General features: G+C 44.4%; 1 long non-coding RNA gene across 1 annotated transcript; it reads left to right on the top strand.

Annotated features, from left to right (window-relative positions):
• The first annotated feature begins 2,387 nt into the window (after positions 1 to 2,387).
• On the top strand, positions 2,388 to 21,922 carry LOC140617948 (uncharacterized). The gene is made up of 2 exons (XR_012018100.1): positions 2,388 to 4,240; positions 20,008 to 21,922. It is a non-coding gene; the product is annotated as an uncharacterized lncRNA (long non-coding RNA).

The raw sequence follows: 21,922 nt of genomic DNA, 5'->3' as shown, positions 1-21,922 counted from the left end.
TGTTAGGGTTGGGGGTTAGGGTTAGGTTAGGTGTTTGGGTTAATATTGGGGTTAGGGTTTAGGGTTAGAGTTTAGGGTTAGGGTTTAGGGTTAGGGTTAGGACTAGTGTTAGAGGGTTAGTATAAGTGTTACAGGGTTAGGGTTAGGTTTGTTAGGGTTAATGTTAGGGTTAGGGTTAGGTTTAGGTGTTATGGTTAGGGTTAGTGGTTAGGTTTAGGGTTTAGGGTTACATTTAGGGGTTATGATTATGGTTAGGGTTAGGGTTAGTGTTAGGGGTTAGGGTTAGGGTTTAGGTTTAGGGGTAGAGTTAGTGTTTGAGGTTTAGTGTTAGTGATAGGGGTTAGGGTTAGGGTTAGGGGTTATGGTTTGGGTTAGGGTCAGGGTTTGGGTTAGGGCTGTTAAGGTTAGGGTCGTTAGGGTTAGGGTTGTTCGGGTTAGGGCTGTTAGGGTTAGCGTTATGGTTGTTAGGGTTTGGGTTAGGGTTAGGGTAGAGTTAAGGTTAGGCTTAGGGTTGTTAGGTATATGGGTAGGGTTAGGGTTGCTAGGGTTAGGGTGTTAGGGTTAGAAGATTAGGGTTAGGGTTAGGTTTAGGGTAGGGTTGTTAAGGTTAGGCTTCGGGTTGTTAGGGCTAGGGGTATGGTGTTAGGGTTAGGTTTAGGGTTAGGGTTGTTAGGGTTATTTGTTAGGTTTAGGGTTAGGTTTTCGAGTTAAGGGTAGGGTTTAGGGTAGGGTTAGGTGTTAGGGTTAGGAGTTAGGGTGAGGGTTAGGGTGAGAATTAAGGTTTATGGTTATGGTTAGGGTTAGGGTTAAGTTTTAGATTTAGGGTTAGTGTTAGGTTTGGGTTAGGGTTAGGAGTTAGGGGTCGGATTAGTGTTAGGTGGTTAAGTTTATTGGTTAGGGTAGGGTTTAGGGTTTAATGTTAGTGTAAGTGTTAGGGGTGAGCGTTAGGGTTAGGGTTAGGAGTAGAGGGAGGGGTTGGGTTAGGGTTAGGGGTTATGGTTAGCGTTAGGGTTAGATTTATGGGTTAGGGTTAGGTTTAGGTTTAGGGTTGTTAGGGTTACTGTTAGGGTTGTTAGGGTTAGGGTGGTTTGGGTTAGGGTTTGGGTTAGGGTTTGGGTTAGGTGTTAGGGTTAGGGTTAGGGCTAGGGGATAGGCTTAGGGTTAGGGGTTTGGGTGTGGTTTGGTTTAGGGTTAAGGTTAGGTGTCAGGGTTAGCGTTAGGGCTATGGGTAGGGTTAGGGTTAGGGGTTAGGGCTAGGGTTAGTGGTTAGGGATAGGGTTAGGGTTAGGAGTTAGTGTTAGCGTTAAGGGTTAGGGTTAGGTTTAGGGGTTAAGTTTAGTGTTAGGTGTTAGGGTTAGGGGTTAGGGTTAGTGTTAGGGTTAAGATGGTTCTTGGGCCCCTGGCTGGCTCTGTCGGTTAAGCATCTGACTCCTGTCCTCACCTCCGGTCCTGATCTCAGGGTCGTGAGTTCTAGCCCTAGGGTGGGCCATGGACAAGGCGTGGCGCCTACTTAAACAAACCAGACCCACGGGGGGTGGTCCCGGCATAAGCTCAAGGAGCAGAACAGAGAGTCCAGAAGGAAATGTGCTCTGATACAACTGATTTTTTTAACTTACTTTAATTTAAACCCAATTAATTAACGTATAGTGTATTATACTTTCAGAGGAAGGGATCCCTGGGTGGCACAGTGGTTTGGCGCCTGCCTTTGGCCCAGGGCGCGATCCTGGAGATCCAGGATCGAATCCCACGTCAGGCTCCCGGTGCATGGAGCCTGCTTCTCCCTCTGCCTCTGTCTCTGCCTCTCTCTCTCACTGTGTGCCTATCATGAATAAATAAAAATTAAAAAAAAAAGTCTTATACTTTCAGAGGAAGAATTCAGGGATTCACCAGTTGGAGATAGCAGCAGTGCTCATGACATCACGTGCCCTCCTTCATGCCGGTCCCCTGTTATCCACCCCCTCCAGCGACCCTCAGTTTGTTTCCTATGATTAAGAGTCTGTATTTCCTGCATCTCTTTTCATCTTATTTGTTTTTCCTTCCCTTCACAGATGTTCATCCGCTTTGCTTCTTTAATTCCACCTATGAATGACACCACACGGTCATTCTCTTTCCCGACTGATTTATTTCACTTAACATGATCCCTCTAGTTCTATCCACATCATTGCAAATGGCAAGATTTCCTTCTCTTTGATAGCTGAGTACCATTCCTCTCTCTATGACCATCATCTATCTCCCATCCTCTTTATCCATCATCTGCCCAAGGGCACCGAGTCTCCTCCCACAGTGTGGCTACTGTGGACCCAGCTGCTGTGGACATTGGGGCACAGGTGTCCCGGCGTCTCACTGCATCTGTATCTTCGGAGTGAGTTCCAGGCCGTGCACCTGCTGGTCGCTGGGCAGCTCTATTTGTAACTTCCTGAGGAGCCTCCCCACTGTTTCCAGAGCGGCTGCACCAGCCCGGAGTCCCACCCACAGTGGAAGAGGGTTGAGTGAGTTTTGCAGGACGTGGTAAAAGTTTGGTCCACATTTCATTTCGTGTCCTGTGGGCTCCAATTCATTGTCCTTAAGTATTTCTGGGGAAGCCAGGTTTTGGGCTCCATTTCAGCGCGACATTTCCGAAGCTCATAGGTCTTAGCTGGAGCCTGGAAGGAGGCAGGTGCAGTCCTGGCGTGGGGACGCTTCCTCCTGCACAGCCTCCTGCAGCGCCTGAGTGTCCCGCAGGGGGCGCCCGAGCCCAGGCCCGGACCAGGGGGCGCGCGTGCGCAGTAGGCCTCGTCCGCCTGCACTAACAGGAGCCCGTCTGCGCTCTGGAGGCCTGAGGAGGATGTGGGGACGCGTCCAAGCTGACAGGAGCCCCGGCCTCCTCAGGACCCGCTGGTAGGCTTCAGGACCGTGTGGGGCTGCGTCCACGGTGACAGGAGCCCCTGGGCCGCCTCAGGACTCGCGGTGAGGCTTCCAGAGGATGTGGGGCCGCGTCCTTGTTGACAGGAGCCTGGTCTGCTAAGGACCCGTCGTGAGGCTTCAGGAAGATATGGGGCCGCGTCCTCGCTGACAGGAGCCCCTGGGCCTCCTCAGGACATGCGGGGAGGCTTCAGGAAGATGTGGCGCCGCATCCACTTTGGCAGGAGCTCCCATGCTCCTCAAGACCCAAGTTGAGGCTTCTGGAGGATGTGGGGCCGCATCCATGGTGACAGAAGCCCCGGCCTCCTCAGGACCCGCTGGTAGGCTTCAGGACCGTGTGGGGCTGCGTCCACGGTGACAGGAGCCCCTGGGCCGCCTCAGGACTCGCGGTGAGGCTTCCAGAGGATGTGGGGCCGCGTCCTTGTTGACAGGAGCCTGGTCTGCTAAGGACCCGTCGTGAGGCTTCAGGAAGATATGGGGCCGCGTCCTCGCTGACAGGAGCCCCTGGGCCTCCTCAGGACATGCGGGGAGGCTTCAGGAAGATGTGGCGCCGCATCCACTTTGGCAGGAGCTCCCATGCTCCTCAAGACCCAAGTTGAGGCTTCTGGAGGATGTGGGGCCGCATCCATGGTGACAGAAGCCCCGGCCTCCTCAGAACACATGGTGACCCTTCTGAAGGAGCGCCACGTCCACACAACAGGACGCTGACCTCCTCAGGACCCCCGGTGTAGACTTCGGGAAATATGGGGATGCGTTCATGTAGACAGAAGACCCCAGCCTTGTCAGGGCCTGTGGTGAGGACTAAGAAAGATGTGGGTGCCGCATCCACACTGACAGGAGTCTCCGGCCTCCTCAGGACCCACTGTGAAGGTTTGGGAAGATTTGGGGCCACATCCATGCTGACAGGAGCCCCCAGCCTCCTCAGGTCTTATGGTGAGGCTTGAGGTAAATGTGGGGCCACATCAACACTAACAGGACCCCCATCCTCCTCAGGACCTGCACTTTGGCTTCGGGACATATGAGGCTGCGTCTATGCTGACAGGAGCCCACATCTTCCTCAGGACTCGGGGTGAGTTTTCGGGGGGACGTGGGGCCATGTCCAGGCTGACAGGAGCCCCCAGCCACCTGAGGACCTACTGTGAGGCTTCCAGAGGATGTGAGGCATAGTCCACAGTGACAGGAGACCTGGCATCCTCAGGACCCGCTGACTATGACTCAGGAACATGTGGGGCAACATCCGCACTCACAGGAGCTCGGCTTCCTCAGGAACCCCTGGAGGACTCTGGAGGCGCCGTTGGGGGCCACGTCCACATCTGAAGAGACCTCTCAGAACCACAGGGTAAGTGAATGGGTAGAATTATTGGTAGGGTCAGGTGAGGGGAGGCAGTTGGTGGTTAGGGTTAGGTTAGATGTTAGGGGTTACTGATTATGGTTATGGTTATGGATTAGAGGTTAGGGTGAGGGATAAGGGTAAGAGTCGGTGGTTAGGAATTAGATGGGGGTTAGGGATTAGGGAAAGGGGTTAGTGTTAGGGACAGGATTTAGAGTTAGGGTTAGGGTTTAGGCTTTAGGGATTAGGGCAGGAGGTTAGGAGTTGGGGTTAGGGTTATGGTGAGAGTTAGCGTTGGGCTTAGGTTTGCAGTTAGGGTTAGGGGTTAGGGTTAAGGGTTAGAGTTAAAGTTAGGGCTAGGTTTAGGGTTAGGGCGAGGGCTAGGGTTAGGATAGGGGTTAGGGCTAGGGTTAGGGTTAGTGTTTGGTTAGGCGTTAGGGTTAGGGTCAGGTCAGGGTCAGGGTCAGGGTACGGTTTTGGAAAAGGGTAAGAGATAGGGTTAGGGAGTGGGTTAGGGGTTAGTTTTAGGGTATGGGTTAGGGTACAGTTTGGGGTATGAGATAGGGTTAGTATTAGAGGGTTAGGGTTAGGGTACAGGTTAAGGTTAGGAATAGGATTTGAGTACATTAAGTTAAGGTTAGGGTTAGAGGCCAGGGTTAAGGAATTAGAATAGGTTTAGGAGTTAGGGTGAGGGTTGGCAGGAAGGTTCAGTGAATGTTTCGGTCTTGGGGTTTGTGTTTGGTTTTTGATTAGTGATAGGTCTTGTTTAAGGGTTAGGTTAACATTAGGCTTAAGTGTAGGGTTAGGGTTATGTCTGTGTATCGTTAGAGTTTGGGTCTTGGCATGTGCCTGCACTGGGACTCCTAGTATCTTCGGCAGTTTACTTTTATGCACTCTATTTAGGTTTTGGGTTCAAAGATAGCCTGACTCCACCAAATCAGTGGCCTCCCCAGAGAATCAAAATCCAGGCTTCTGCTGGGGTCAGAATAGACATGGCAGGCTTCTCCTGAGCTGAGCTAGGAGGGGATTTGTGGCTCTAAATACTCTTTATTTGGATTTTCAGTTGCCTTTCTGATTTTATCTCTTGTGCGCACATGTTTCATCAATACTACCAATTATTATTTTAAAGTTTACTTGAATTCCTGTTTGTAAACACAGTATGATATAGTTTCAGGTTTACCACATAGTGATTCAACCCTTGGATACAACGCCTGGTACTGGTCATGGTGCCCTCCACTATCCCCATCCCCTGATTCCCCATCCCCCCCACCTTCCTCTGGTATTTATTAGTTTATTCTCTGTGGTTAAGAGTGTGTTTCTTGGTTTGCTTCTCTCATCCCCCCCTCCGCCCCTTTGCCAGTTTCTTTGGATTCTTAAAATTCACATGTGAATGCAATTGTATGGTATTTGGTATCTGTCTTTCTCTGACTAGCTGAGTTCATTTAGCATAAGTCCTTTCCACTTCTCCCACGTCATTGTAAATGGCTTCATTTCATCCCTTCTGATGAACGAGCGATGTCACATGTGTGTGTGTGTATATTTACCACATCGTCTCTGCCCATTCATCTGTCGATGGACATCTGGGCTGTATCGACAGTTTGGCTGTTGTTGATAACGCTGCTACAAACACTGTGCTGCGAGTCCCTCTTCGAATCTACTAAACTACTTTTGTATCCTCGGGGTAAATACCTAGCTGTGCAATTTTGGAATCATAGGGTAGCTCTACTTTTAACTTCTTGAGGACCCTCCACACTGTTTTCCACGGTGGCTGCACCTGTTCGCATGCCCACCAGGAGTGTAGGGGGGCTCCCCCTTCTCCATAGCCTCACTAACACCTGTTGTTTCTTGTGTTGTTAATTTTCACCATTCTGACAGCTGTCAGGTGACATCTCATTGTGGTTTCGGTTTGCATTCCCCTGATGATGGGTGATGCTGAGTGTCTTTCCGTGTGTCTGGCGGCCATCTGGATGTCTTGTCAGAGACAAAGTCCATTCATGTCTTCTGCCCATCTGCAGTTGGACAATTTGTGTTTAGGATGCTGAGATTTATATTTGCTTTATGTATTTTGGATACTAACTCTTTATTGGATGTGTTGTTTACAAATATCTCCTCTCATTTTATATGTTGCCTTTGAGCTTTGGTTGTTTCCTTCACTTTGCGGAAGTGCGGAATTTGATGAAGTCCCAATAGTATTTTTGCTTTTGTTTCCCTCGCCTCAGAGGCATATCTAGAAAGAAGATCCAATGGCCAATGTCAAAGACGCTGCTGCCTATTTTTTCTTCTTTTTATGGTTTCAGGTCTCACATTTAGGTCTTTCATCCATTTTGGATTTATATTTTGTATATATGGTGTAAGAAAGTGGTCCAGTTTCATTCTTCTGCATGTGGCTGCCTGGTTTTCCCAACACCATTTGTTCTTATCCTGGAGTCAGGGTTAGGGTTTGTTGAAGAGACTGTCTTTGTGCCATTGGATATTCCTTCCTGCATTATTGTCGATTAATGGATCATAGAGTTACAGGTTTGTATCTTGTTTCGGCTTTCCATTCTGTTCTGTTGATCTAAGCGTCTCCTGTTGGGAGATTCTTGATTGCTGATTCAATTTCTTTGCTGGTTATCTGTCTGTTCAAGTTTCTTATTTCTTCCTTTTTCATTTTTGCTATGTTATATATTACTAGGAATTGATCTATTTCTTCCAGGTTCTAGGTTGCTGGCATATAATTTTTCATAATGTTCTCTTATAAATGTTTGTATTTCTCTAGTGTTGGTTGTTATTTCTCTTTTCTCATTTTTGATTTTATTTGGGTCCTTTCTCATTTTTATTTTTCTTTTAAAAGATTTTATTTATGTATTCATGAGAGACACAGAGAGGCAAGGTATAAGCAGAGGAAAAATGAGGCTCCATGCGGGGAGCCTGATGTGGGACTTGATCCCCCAGGACCCCGGGATCATGACTTGAGCCAAAGCAGATGCTCAAACACTGAGGCACACAGGTGCCTTGCTGATTCATTTCCTTTGCTAGTTATGGGTCTGCTTACATTTTCTATTCTTCCTATGTCAGTTTTGCTCGTTTGCACATTTCAAGGGATTTGAACATTTCTTCGAGGTATACCATTTGTTAGTGTATAATCTTTCATAGTATACCCTTATAATTCTATAAGAATAGAAAAGAGTAGAAAAGAATAAAATAGAAGAGAAAAGAAAAGAATAGAAAAGAATAGAATAGAATGGAATAGAAGAAAACGGATAGAATAGAAAAGACTGGAATAGAATAGAAAAGAATAGAAAAGAAAATAATAGAATAGAAAAGAATAGAGTGGAAAAGAAAAGAATAGAATAGAAAAGAATAGAATAGAATAGAATAGAGTAGAATAGAATAGAATAGAGTAGAATAGAATAGAATAGAGTAGAATAGAATAGAAAAGAATAGAATAGAATACAAAAGAACAGAATAGAAAAGAATAGAACATAATAGAAAAGAATAGAATCGAACAGAAAAGAGTAGAATAGAATAGAACAGAAAAGAAGAACAGAAAAGAATAGAATCGAAAAGAATAGAATAGAAAAGAAGAGAATAGAAAAGATTGGAAAAGAATAGAAAGGATTGGAAAAGAATAGAAAAGAATGGAATAGAATAGAAAAGAATGGAATAAAAAGAGTAGAAGAGAAAAGAAAGATGAGAATAGAAAAGAACAGAATAGAATAGAAAACAATAGAATACAATAGAATTGAAAATAATAGAATAAAATAGATTAGAATAGAAAAGGATAGAATAGAATGGAATAGAATAGAATAGAATAGAATAGAATACAAAAGATTAAAATAAAATAGAAAACAATAGAATAGAATAGAAAAGAATAAAATAGAATACAATAGAATAGAAAAGAATGGAATGGAATAGAATAGAATAGAATGGAGTAGAAAAGAATAGAATAGAATAGAAAAGAGTAGAATAGAATAGAATAAAATAGAATAGAATACAATAGAATAGAAAAGAATAGAAAAGAATGGATAGAATAGAATAGAAAAGAATGGAATAGAGAAGAATAGAATAGAAAAGAAAAGAATAGAATGAATGGAATAGAAAAGAATAGAATACAATAGAATAAAATAGTATAGAATAGATTAGAATTGAAAAGAATAGAATAGAATAGAATAGAAAAGATTGGAATAGAATAGAAAAGAATGGAATAGAATAGAATAGAAAAGAATAGACAAGAATAGAATAGAATAGAATAGAAAATAATGGAGTATAATAGAAAAGAATAGAAGGGAAAAGAATAGAAAAGAATGGAATAGTAAGAATAGAATAGAAAGAATAGAATACAATAGAATGGAATAGAATAGAAGAGAATGGAATAGAATAGAAAAGAATGGAATAGAATGGAAAAGAATAGAATAGAATAGAAAACAATAGAATAGAATGGAATAGAATAGAATAGAATAGAATAGAATAGAATAGAATAGAAAAGAATCGAATCGAATAGAAAAGATTGGAATAGAATAGAAAAGAATGGAATAGAATAGAAGAGAATGGAATAGAAAAGAATAGAATGAATAGAAAAGAATAGAATAGAATAGAATAGAACACAAAAGAATGAAGAGAATAGAAAAGAATGAATATAATAGAATAGATATGAAAAGAAAAGAATAGAATAGAATTGAAAAGAATAGAGAATAGAATAGAAAAAAAACAGAATAGAATAGAATAGAAAAGAATAGAATAGAATTGAATAGAAAAGAATAGAATAGAATAGAATAGAATACAATAGAATCGGATAGTATAGAATAGAATAGGAAAGAAAAGTATAGAATAGAATAGAATAGAATAGAATTGAAAAGAATAGAATAGAAAAGAAAAGAATCGAATAGAATGGTATAGCAAAACTGGAATAGATTAGAAAAGAATGGAATAGAATAGAAAACAATAGAGTAGAATTGAAAAGAATAGAATGGAATAGAATAGAATAGAATAGAATAGAAAAGAATAGAATGAATAGAATAGAATAGAATAGAATAGAAATGAATAGAAAATAATAGAATAGAAATGAATACAATAGAATAGAAGAGAATAGAGTAGAACTGATTGGAATAGAATAGAAATGATTGAAATAGAATAGAAATGATTAGAATAGAATAGAAAAGAATGGAAGAATTTAAAAGAATGGAATAGAAAAGAATAGAAATGAAGAGAAAAAATAGAATAGAAAAGAATAGAGTATAATACAATAGAATAGAATAGAAAAGAATAGAATGGAATTGAAGAATAGAAGAGAAAAGAATAGAAAACAATAGAATAGAAAATAATAGAATAGAATAGTGTAGAATACAAAATAATAGAATAGAATTGAAAAGAATAGAATTGAATTGAAAAGAATAGAAAACAATAGAATAGAATAGAATAGAATAGAATAGAATAGTGTAGAATACAAAATAATAGAATTGGGATCCCTGGGTGGTGCAGCGGTTTGGCACCTGCCTTTGGCCCAGGGCGCGATCCTGGAGACCCGGGATCGAATCCCATGTCAGGCTCCTGGTGCATGGGAGCCTGCTTCTCCCTCTGCCTGTGTCTCTGCTTCTCTTTCTCTCTCTGTGTGACTATCTTAATTAAATAAAAATTAAAAAAATAGAATAGAATTGAAAAGAATAGAATTGAAAAGAATAGAAAGAATAGAATAGAAAAGAATAGAATAGAAAAGAATAGAATAGAATAGGAATGAAAAGAATAGAATAGAATAGGTGAATAGAATAGAATAGAATAGAATAGAATGCTATAATTTAATTCAGGACATGTACAGTACCAATACATTTCTACTTTTTACTAAAGGAATATTTCTTGGTCACTTGCATTTTCTACATAGCACTGTCTTTTCTTGGACTTATCTAACTAACAAGAACTATTTTATTCTCAGGGGACTCTATGTGAATGGGTACCTTGTTGTCTTTTAATACATTTGTCTCCACTTATTCCAGTACATTTTTCTCTTGTAATTTTTTACATGTACCCTTATGACCATTATGTATTTTTAAGTAATAAAATAGTATTTGTTTAAAAAAGTCTCTTACTCTGAGCCTTGGTTTCCTCATGTGTAAAATGGGGATAATAATATATTCTTCACCTCAGAAATGTAGATATGGACCTGTCTCCTCAGGCAGGGGGAACAAAAGCAGAAATGAACTCCTGGGACTACAGGAAATCATTAACAAAATGAAAAGGCAATCCAATGACTGGGAGAAGATATTGGTAAACGACATATCTGATAAGGGATTAATATCCAAAATATATATACAGAACTTATACAACAACAAAACAAAACAAAACAAATAATCTGAAAATAATGGGAAGAGGACCTGAACAAACATTTCTCCAAAGACATATAGGTGGCGAACAGACACATGAGAAGTTACTCAACATAACATCAATCATCATAAAAGAAGTGCAAATCTGGACTACTATGAGATATCACCTCACATCTGTCACAATGGATAAAATAAAAATACAAGAAATAAGAATTGAAAAGGGAATCCAAATAAAAAAATGAAAAAGAAAAATAGAAAAATAGAATAGAATAGAATAGAAAAGAATAGAATAGAAAAGATTAGAATAGAAAAGAAAAGAATAGAATTGAAAAGAATAGAATAGTAGTAAAGAATAGAATAGAAAAGATTAGAATGGAAAAGAATAGAATAGAAAAGAAAGGATACAATAGAAAAGAATAAAAAATAAGTATTGAAAAGGGAATCCTCATAAAAAGTAGAAAAAGAAAAATAGAAAAATAGAAAAGAACAGAATAGAATAGAAAAGATTGGAATAAAATAGAAAAGAATGGAATAGAATAGAAAAGAATGGAATAGAATAGAAAAGAATGGAATAGAAAGAATAGAATGGAATAGAATAGAATTGAAAAGAAGAGAATAGAAGAAAATAGAAAAGAATAGAATAGAAAACAAAATAATAGAATAAAATGGAAAAGAATAGAAAAGAATAAAAGAGAATACAATAGAATAGAAAAGAAAAGAAGAGAATATAAAAGAACAGAATAAAATAGAATACAAAATATTAGAATAAAATAGAAAAGAATAGAGTAGAATAGAGTTGAGAAGAATAGAATTGAATAGAATACAGTAGAAAAGAATAGGATAGGATAGGATAGAATAGAAAAGAATGGAATCGAACAAAAGAGTAGAATAGAAAAGAATAGAATAGAATAAAAAATAGAAAAGAATAGAATAGAATAGAATAGAAAAGAATAGAATAGAATACAATAGAATAGAATAGAATAGAATAAAAAAGAATAGAATAGAAAAGAGGAGAATAGTATAGAAAAGAATAGAATAGCATAGGAAAGAAGAGAATAGAATGGAATGGAATAGAATAGAATAGAGTAGAAAAGAAAGGAATAGAATTGAAAAGAGTGGAATAGAAAAGAATGGAATAGAATAGAATAGATTAGAAAAGAATACAAAATAATAGAATAAATTAGAATAGAATAGAAAAAATAGAATAGAATTGAAAAGAATAGAATAGAATGGAAAAGAAAAGAATAGAAAAGAATAGAATAGGATAGGATAGAATAGTAAAGAATAGAATAGAAAAGAAAAGCATAGAAAAGAATAGAATAGAATAGTATAGTAAAGAATAGAATAGGAAAAAAAGAATAGAATAGAAAAGAGCAGAATAGTATAGAAAAGAATAGAATAGCATAGAAAAGAAGAGAATAGAATAGAATAGATTAGAATAGAATAGAAAAGAAAATAATAGAATAGAAAAGAATAGAATAGAGAGGAATTGAAAAGAAAAGAATAGAATAGAAAAGCATAGAATAGAATAGAAATGATTGGAATAGAATAGAAAAGAATGGAATAGAATAGAAAAGAATGGAATAGAATAGAAAAGAGTGAATAGAAAAGAAGAATAGAATAGAAAAGAATAGAATGAAAAGAATAGAGTAGAAAAGAATAGAAGAGAATAGAATAGAAAAGAATACAATAGAAAAGAATAGAATAAAAGAAAAAAGAATAAAATAGAAAAGAGTAGAATATAATAGAAGAGAATAGAAAAGAATAGAAAATAAGACAATAGAATAGAATAGAATAGAATAGAATAGAGTAGAAAAGCATAGAATCAAAGAGAAAAGAGTAGAATAGAAAAGAATAGAATAGAATAAAAAGAATAGAATAGAAAAGAATAGAATGGAAAAGAATTGAATCGAATTGAATGGAATAGAATAAAATAGAAAAGAATCAAATCGAATGGAATAGAAAAGAATCGAATTGAATACAATACAATAGAAGAGAAAAGAATTGAATCGAATCTAATCAAAAAGAATAGAAAAGAATCAAATGGAATCGAATAGAAAAGAAAAGAATCAAATCGAATAGAATAGAAAAGAATCGAATCGAATCAAATTGAATCGAATCGAATCAAATTGAATAGAAAAGAACTGAATCGCATTGATTAGAATAGAATAGAACAGCAAAGCATAAATCGAATCGAATAGCATTGAATAGAATAGAATAGCAAAGAACTGAAAGGAATTGAAGAGAATACAATAGAATAGAAAGAATAGAAATGATTGGAATAGAATAGAAAAGAATGGAATAGAATAGAAAAGAATGGAATAGAAAAGAATAGAATACAATAGAATAGAATAGAAAAGAATAGAATACAAGAGAATTGAAAAGAATGCAATAGAAGAGAATAGAAAAGAATCCAATAGAATAGTATAGAAAAGAAAAGAATAGAATGGAATAGAATAGAAAAGAATTGAATAGAAAAGAGTAGAATAGAAAAGAAAAAAGAATAGAATAGAAAACAATAGAATAGAATAGGATAGAATAGAAAAGAATAGAGTAGAAAAGAATAGAATAGAATAGAGCAGAAAAGAATAGAATCGAACAGAAAAGAGTAGAATAGAATAGAATAAAAGAGAATAGAATAGAAATGAATAGAATAGAAAATAATAGAATAGAATACAAAATAACAGAATAGAAAAGAATAGAAGCCGGGCTCCTGTGAGTGCGGACGTGGTCCCATGTGTTCCTGAGTCATAGTCAGCGGGTCCTGAGGACACTGGGTCTCCTGTCACTGTGGACTATGCCTCACATCCTCTGGAAGCCTCACAGCAGGTCCTCAGGAAGCCGGGGGATCCTGTCAGCCTGGACATGGCCCCATGTCCCCCAGAAAACTCACCGTGGGTACTGAGGGGGCTGTGGGCTCCTCTCAGCATACACGCAGCCCCTTATGTCCCGAAGCCAAAGTGCAGGTCCTGAGGAAGACAGGGTTCCTGTCAGCATTGACGTGGCCCCACATTTTCCTCAAGCCTCACCATAAGACCTGAGGAGGCTGGGGGCTCCTGTCAGCATGGATGTGGCCCCAAATCTTCCCAAAACTTCACAGTGGGTCCTGAGGAGGCTGGAGACTCTTGTCACTGTGGATGCGACACCCACATTTTTCTTAGGCCTCACCACAGGCCCTGACAAGGCTGGGGTCTTCTGTCCACATGGACGCATCCCCATATTTCCCCAAGTCTACACCAGGGGTCCTGAGGAAGTCAGCGTCCTGTTGTGTCCATGTGGCGCCAAGTCCTCCCAAAGCGTCGCTGAGGGTTCTTAGGAGGCCGGGGCTCCTGTAACCATGAATGTGGCCCCCACCTTCCAGAAGCCTCAACTTATGTCCTGAGGGGCCCGGGAGCTCCTGCCAGAGTGAACGCATCGCCACATCTTCCTGAAGTTTCCCCGCGGGTCCTGAGGCTGCTCAGGGGCTCCTGTCAGCGTGGATGCGGGCCCCACAATTTCCTGAAAACTCCCCGCGGGTCCTGAGGTGCTCAGGGCTCCTGTCAGCGTGAATGTGGGCCCACATCTTCCTGAAGCCTCCCCGCGGGTCCTGAGGATGCCCAGGTGCTCCTGTCAGGGTGGATGTGGGCCCACATCTTCCTAAAGCCTCATGGTGGGTCCTGAGGAGAACGGGGTTCCTGTCAGCATGAATGTGGCTCAATTTCCCCCTGAAGACTCCCCGCGGGTCCTGAGGAGGCTGCAGCTCATCAGCATAGACGCATCCCTATGTCTTCCACAGGCCTCCCCAGCACAGGCTGGCTCCTGTTAGTGCAGGCAGAGGAGGCCTACTGCACATGCGCGTGCCATGGGCGGGGCCTGGTCTCCGGCACACCCTGCGGGATGCTCAGGCGCTACAGGAGGCTGTGCAGGAGGCAGCGGGTGCTCTAGGGGCCGCACCTGCCTCCTTTCAGGCTCAGCTGGGGCCTGTTAGCTTCGGAAACATCTCACTGAAAAGGAGCCCAACACCCAGCTTCCCCAGAAATACTTAAGGACAAGTAATTGGAGCCCACAGGACGTGAAATGAAATGTGGACCAGACTTTTACCACATCCTGCAAAACTCACTCAACCCTCTTCCACTGTGGCTGGGACCGCGGGTTTGTGCAGCCGCCCTGGAAACAGTGTGGAGGCCCCTCAGGAATTTACAAATAGAGCTGACCTGCCACCAGCAGGTGAACGGCCTGGAGCTCACTCCGAAGATACAGATGCAGTGAGACTCGGGACACCTGCGCCCCAATGTCCACAGCAGCCGGGTCCACAGTAGCCACACTTTTGGAGGAGCCTCTGTGCCCTGAGGCAGATGATGGATAAAGAGGATGGGAGATAGATGATGGTCATAGAGAGAGGAATGGAACTCAGCTATCAAAGAGAAGGAAATCTTGCCATTTGCAATGATGTGGATAGAACTAAAGGGATCATATTAAGTGAAGTAAGTCACTCGGGAAAGAGAATGACCGTGTGGTTTCATTCATAGGTGGAATTAAAGAAGCAAAGCAGATGAGCAACTGTGAAGGGAAGGAAAAACAAATAAGATGAAAACAGATACAGGAAATACAGACTCTTAATGATAGGAAACAAATGAGGGTAGCTGGAGGGGGCGGATAACAGGGGACCGGCATGAAGCGTAGCGTACAGGCGGTCAGCATGTGGGAGGTTCAAGTCCTAAGCTCAATCCAAAGGAGTGTGCATGCCTTGGAGGCAGCTGTCTGCTAGGCGCGAAACTGACAAGGCATACACTTGGTTCTCACTCCGCTACTCTCCCCCATACAAGGAAATGCTGTGGAAGCGAAACGTACAGGCAGTCAGGATGGAGGAGATACAGGCCATAAGCTCAACTCTCAGAAGTGTGTATGCTTTGCAGGCCGATGTCTGCCAGACACTTATCGAGGCGAGGTATACTTGAGCTGCACTCTAATTGAACAAGGACCTTGGCAATCGCTGTATTGAATTCAGATACATGTGAGTAGAGTCCTGACATTTCTACTCGCATTTCTCCTAGCTCTCCCAGCACCTCACTTAAGGATGTTAGCAGCTATGACTATGGGCAGGCAGGATGGGGGAGAGTCCTGCCCTGAGCTCAGCTCTCACAAGAGACCATGCCTAGAAGCCAGCTTTCAACTAGCTGCGTTCTAATGGCTGTGAGACCAAAGCAGTCTTCTTACTCAGGAGGTTCGAAGAATACCACTCTACTGCACCTGGAGACACCTCCTGGGCCTGCATTATTCCACTTGCGTCTCACAAGCTTCTGAAAAACCTCTCTGGTGAAGATGTTCAAAACTCATTCTGCAGGCAGTGGGAACTGTGAGGGACTGGGTGTGAGCTCAACTCTCGGAAGAGAGATGCTTTTGGACTCGGGGTTCAGCTAGCTTCTCACGTATGGAACTCAGTATGTAGCACCTAAGACAGGAATTACTAGGAAATCGCTGGATTGAGCTTGGAGGCACTAGTCTTGTGTGCCGGGACTTTCCACTTACCTCTCACAACACCTCAAACATGCATCGAGCTTAGGCCTGTTAGCAGCAAAGTGTACCTGCAGGCAGGATGTGGGAAGTACAGGCCATACGCTCAACTCTCAAAAGTGTGTACGCCTGAGAGGCAGATGTCTGCTACCCACTCGTACATGGGAGTTAGAAACTAGCTACATTCTTTGAAGAAGGCCGTTTGAAATCGCTGTATTCAACTCAGATAATCGTGAGTACAGGCCTGAGACTTCCACATGCATTTCACCTCCCTCTCCCAGCACCTAACATAAGCATATTAGCAGTTACGTCCACGGGCAGGCAGGATGTGGGAGGGTCCTGCCCTGAGCTCAGCTCTCAAAAGTAAGCATGCCTAGAAGCCAGCTTTCTACTAGCTCATTCTGATGGCCGTGAGAATGTAGCAGCATTGTAAATCGGGACGTTCCATGAATACCACTCTACTGCACCTGGAGACACAACCATTGAAGCCTGCAGCTGGCCCTTGAAGCCCATGAGTTTCTGACAAACATGTCTAGTGAGGATGTTCCTAACTGTATCTGCAGGCAGTGAGGAACTGGGAAGGACCTCGTTTCAGCTCATCTCCGAGAGGGAAGTTTCCCAGAGAGAGAGCTTTCAGCTAGCTACTCAGGTTTGGAAGTTAGTACGTAGCTCCCATCTGAGAGAGGAATTCCTCAGAAGTTGTGGATTGAACTAAGACACATTTGACTCTCACAAAAGTTGCGTCCCATATTGAAAGAAATCCTTTGGGGATCCCTGGGTGGCGCAGCGGTTTAGCGCCTGCCTTTGGCCCAGGGCGCTATCCTGGAGACCCCGGATCGAGTCCCACATCGGGCTCCCGGTGCATGGAGCCTGCTTCTCCCTCTGCCTATGTCTCTGCCTCTCTCTCTCTCTCTCTCTCTCTGTCTATCATAAATAAATTAAAAAAAAGAAATCCTTTGGAAGCGAAGCGTACAGGCTGTCAGCATGTGGAGGTTCAAGTCCTAAGCTCAAACCATGGGAGTGTTCATGCCTTGGAGGCAGCTGTCCTCTAGGCGCGAAATTGACAAGGCAGACACTTGGTTCTCACTCCGCTACTCTCCCGCATACAACGAAATGCTGTTGAAGCGAAACGTACAGGCAGTCAGGATGGAGGAGGTACAGGCCATAAGCTCAACCCTCAGAAGTGTGTATGCTTTGCAGGCCGATGTCTGCCAGACACTTATCAAGGTGAGGTATACCCGAGCTACACTCTAATTGAACAAGGATGTTGGCAATCGCTGTATTGAACTCAGTACACCTGAGTACAGTCCTGACACTTCCACTTGCATTTTTCCAACCTCTCCCTGCACCTCACTTAAGGATGTTAGCAGCTATGACTATGGGCAGGCACGGTGCGGGAGGGTTCTGCCCTGAGCTCAGCTCTCACGAGAGAGCATGCCTAGAAGCCAGCTTTCAACTAGCTGCGTTCTAATGGCCGTGAGACCAAAGCAGTCTTCTTACTCAGGAGGTTTGAAGTACACCACTCTACTGCACCTGGAGACACCTCCTGGGCCTGCATTATTCTACTTTTGTCTCACAAGCTTCTGACAAACGTCTCCTGTGAAGATGTTCAAAACTCATTCTGCACGCAGTGTGGAACTGTGAGGGACTGGGTGTGAGCTCAACTCTCGGAATTGAATGCTTTTGGACTCGGGGTTCAGCTACAGGGTTTGTAACTAAGTAGGTAGCACCTTTCTAAGAAAGGAATTACTAGGAAATCTATTGATTGAGCTTGGAGGCACTAGTCTTGTGTGCCGGGACTTTCCACATACTTCTCACATCCCTTCAGTCATGCCTGGAGCCTAGGCCTGTTAGCAGCGAAATGTAGGATGTGAGAAGTACAGGCCATAAGTTCAACTCTCAAAAGTGTGTACGCCTGGGAGGCAGATGTCTGCTACCCACTCGTACATGGGAGTTAGAAACTAGCTACACTCTTTGAAGAAGGCCGTTTGAAATCGCTGTATTCAACTCAGATGATCGTGAGTACAGGCCTGAGACTTCCACATGCATTTCGCCACCCTCTCCCAGCACCTAACATAAGCATATTAGCAGTCACGTCTACGCGCAGGCAGGATGAGGGAGGGTCCTGCACTGAGCATAGCTCTCAAAAGGAAGCATGCCTAGAAGCCAGCTTTCTACTAGCTCGTTCTGATGGCCTTGTGAACGTAGCAGCATTGTAAGGCTGTACGCTTACAATGAATACCGCTCTAATGCACCTGGAGACACAACCATTGAAGCCTGCAGCTGGCCCTTGCGTCCCATGAGCTTCTGAAGACATGTCTAGTGAGTACGTTCATAACTGCATCTGCAGGCAGTGTGGAACTGAGAAGGACCACGTGTCAGCTCATTTCGCAGAAGGAAATTCCCGAGAGAGAGATTTCAGCTAGGTACTCAGGTTTGGAAGTTAGTATGTAGCTCCCGCTGAGGGAGGAATTCCTAGGAAGTCACTGGATTGAACTAAGAGACACTTGCCTCTCGCAAAACTTGCATCCCGTATCGAACGAATTCCTTTGGAAGTGAAGCATACAGGCGGTCAGCATGTGGGAGGTACAGGCCATAATCTCAACTCTGAGAAGCGTGTATGCTTTGCAGGCAGATGTCTGCTAGCCATTCTTTTATGGGAGTTAGAACCTAGCTACACTTTAATTGAACAAGGCTGTTGGAAATCGCTGTATTAAACTCAGTTACACGTGACTACAAGCCTGAAACGTCTACATGCTTTTCACAACCTCTTCCAGCACCTAACATAAGGATGTTAGGACCTATGTCTACAGGCAGTCAGGTTGCGGGAGGGTCCTGCCCTCACCTCAACTCTCACAAGGAAGCATGTCTAGAAGCCAGCTTTCAACTAGCTGCATTCTTCTGGCCCAGAGAACGCAGCAGTATTCTAACTCAGGAGGTTCCAAGAATACCAGTCTACTCCACCTGGAGACACCTTCCAGGCCTGCATTATTCCACTTGCGTCTCACAAGCTTCTGACAAGGGTCTCTGGTGAAGACGTTGGAAAGACATTCTGCAGGCAGTGTGGAACTGTGAGGGACTGCGTGTGAGCCCAACTCTCGAATGTAAGTTGCCGTTGGATGCAGGGTTCGATTAGCTAGTATGGAACTTAGTATGTAGCACCAGTCTAAGACAGGAACTACTAGGAAATCGAGGGATTGAGCTTGGAGGCACTACACTTGTGGGCCTCACCTGGACGAGGTGACTGGTTCCCACCTGGGACTCACCTGGACCTGATAACTTTGCTCCACACTTTGGCCTCACCTGGCCCTGATGACTCTGGGCCCCCCACCTAGGCCTCAGTCTGGACCTGGTGACTGTGGTCCCCACCTGGGTCTCACCTGGATCTGGTGACTTTCGTTCCCACATGAACCACACCTGGACCTGGTGACTGTGGTGTCCTTCTAGCCTCACATTTACTTGGTGACTCCAGTCCCCACCAGGGCCTCCCCTGGATCTGGTTACTCTGGCCTGCAGGTTGGTCTCACCTGGACCTGGTGAGTGGGGTTGCCACCTGGGCCTCACCCATACCTGGTGAGTCAGGTCCCCACGTGGGGCTCACTTGGACCTGGTGAATCTGGCCCTTACCTGGTCTTCACCCGGACCTGGTGACTCTGGTCACCACATGGGCCTCATCTGAACCTGGTGAATCTGGTCCCCATCTGGGCCTCACCCAGTCCTGGTCACTTTGTTCCCCACCTGTACATGATTGCTGTGGACTCCTTCTTGGCCTCACCTGGAACTGGTGACTCTGATCCTATCTGGGCCTCACCCAGATCTGGTGACTCTGGTCCTCACCTGGGCATCATTGGGACCTGGTTACTCTGTTCCACACCTGAGCCTCACCTGGACATGATGATCTGGAACCTCTCTGGGCCATACCCTGACCTGATGACTCTGGTCCCCATGTGGATGTCACCTAACCAGGTGATTCTGGTACCCCTCTAGGCCTCAAGCAGACCTGGAGACCCTGGTCCTCAACTGGGCCTCAGCTGGACGTAGTGATTATGCTCCCCACCTGGGACTCATCTGGACCTGGTGATTCTGGTCTGCACCTGAGTCTACTCTGGATCTGGTGAGTGTGGTCCCCACCTGGGCTTCACTTGTACCTGGTGACTCTGATCCCCATCTGGGCCTCACCTGGCCCTGTTGACCATGGTCCTCCACTGGGCATAATTGGGACCCAGTACTGTGTTCCACAACTGGACCTCACCTGGACCAGGTGACTCTGGTCCCCCTCTGGGTCTCAACCTGCCCTAGTGACTGTGAACCCCACTTTGGCCTGACTTGGTCGTGCTGACTCTGGTTGCCATTGAGCCTCACCTCGAACTGTTGACTCTGGTTCTTTCAAGGGCCTCCCCTGTATCTGGTGATCCTGGTTCCCATCTGGGTCTCACCTGGAGCTGGTGACTGTTGTCACCACCTGGGGCTCACCTGGACCTGGTTATTGTGCTCCACACCTGGGCCTCACGTAGACCTGTTGACCATGGTTCCCAGCAGGCCTCACATGGACCTGTTGCCTCTGTTCCCCACCTGGGCCTCACGTATACCTGGTAACTCTGGTCCACACCTGGGCCTCATCTGGACCTGGTGACTCTGGTCCCCACCTGGGCTCCACCTGGATCTGGTGACTATGGCGCCCACCTGGACCTCTTCTGGACCTGGTGACTCTCTTTCCAACATGGACCTCACCTGGATCTGGTGACTCTGGTCCTCAGCTTGGCCTCACTGGACCTGGTGACTCTCATCCCCACTGTGATCTAGCTCAGACCTGGTGAATCTTGTCCCCACCTAGGCCTCACCCAGACCTGGTGACTCTTATCCCCAGTTGTGCCTCAATTCGACCTGATGAATCTGGTCCTCACGTGGGCCTCACATGGACCTGGGACTCAGCTGGATAGAGTGGCTCTGGTTCCCACATGGGGCTCAGCTGATACTGGTGACTGTGGTCTCCTTCTAGGCCTACCAGGACCTGGTGATTCTGATCCCCATCTGGGCCTTGCATGGCCCTAGTGACTCTGGTCCTCACCTAGTCATCATTGGGAACTGGATACTCTATTCCACACCTGGGCCTCACTTTGACCGGGGACCTCTGGTCCCACTCTGGGCCTCAAACTAAACTGGTTACTCTGGTTCCCCCTCTGGGCCTCACCCTTACCTGGTGACTCTGGTCCCCCCGAGGGCGTCACTTGGACCTGGTGAATCTGGTCCTTACCTGGTCCTCACCTGGACCTGGTGACTCTGGTCACCACCTGGGTCTCACCTGGACTTGGTAAATCTTGTTGCCACCTGGGACTCACCTGGATCTGGTGGCTCTGGTTCCCATATGGGCTCTCCAGGACCTGGTTCCTGTGGTCTCCTTCTGGCCTCACCTGGAACAAAACGACTCTGATCCATATTTGGGCCTCACCTGGACCTGGTGACTCTGGTACTTACCTGGGCGTCATTGGCACCTGGTTACTCTATTCTATACCTGGGCCTCACCTGGACCTGGTGACTCCCGTCACTCTCTGGACCTCACCCTGACCTGGTGACTGTGGTCCCACCTGGGCCTCACCTCCACAAGGTGACTGGTTCCCACAGGGACCTCACCTGGACCTGGTGAATCTGCTCCTCACATGGGCATCATGGGACCTGGTTATTCACTTCCACTTCGGGGCCTCACCTGGACCTAGTGACTCTCATCCCCCTCCGGGCCTCACCCTTACCTGGTGACTCTGGTCCCTCCCTGTGCTTCACTTGGACCTGGTGAATCTGGTCATTACCTGGTCCTCACCTGGACCTGGTGACTCTGGTCACCACCTGGGTCTCACCTGAACATGCTGAATATTTTTTTAATAAAATAATTTTTATTGGTGTTCAA

The sequence above is a fragment of the Canis lupus genome, chromosome 26 (genome assembly GCF_048164855.1).
Source record: "Canis lupus baileyi chromosome 26, mCanLup2.hap1, whole genome shotgun sequence".
NCBI lineage: Eukaryota > Metazoa > Chordata > Mammalia > Carnivora > Canidae > Canis > Canis lupus.
The sequence above is the reverse complement of the archived record's forward strand: the minus strand, read 5'-3'. Positions and strand labels throughout refer to the sequence as shown.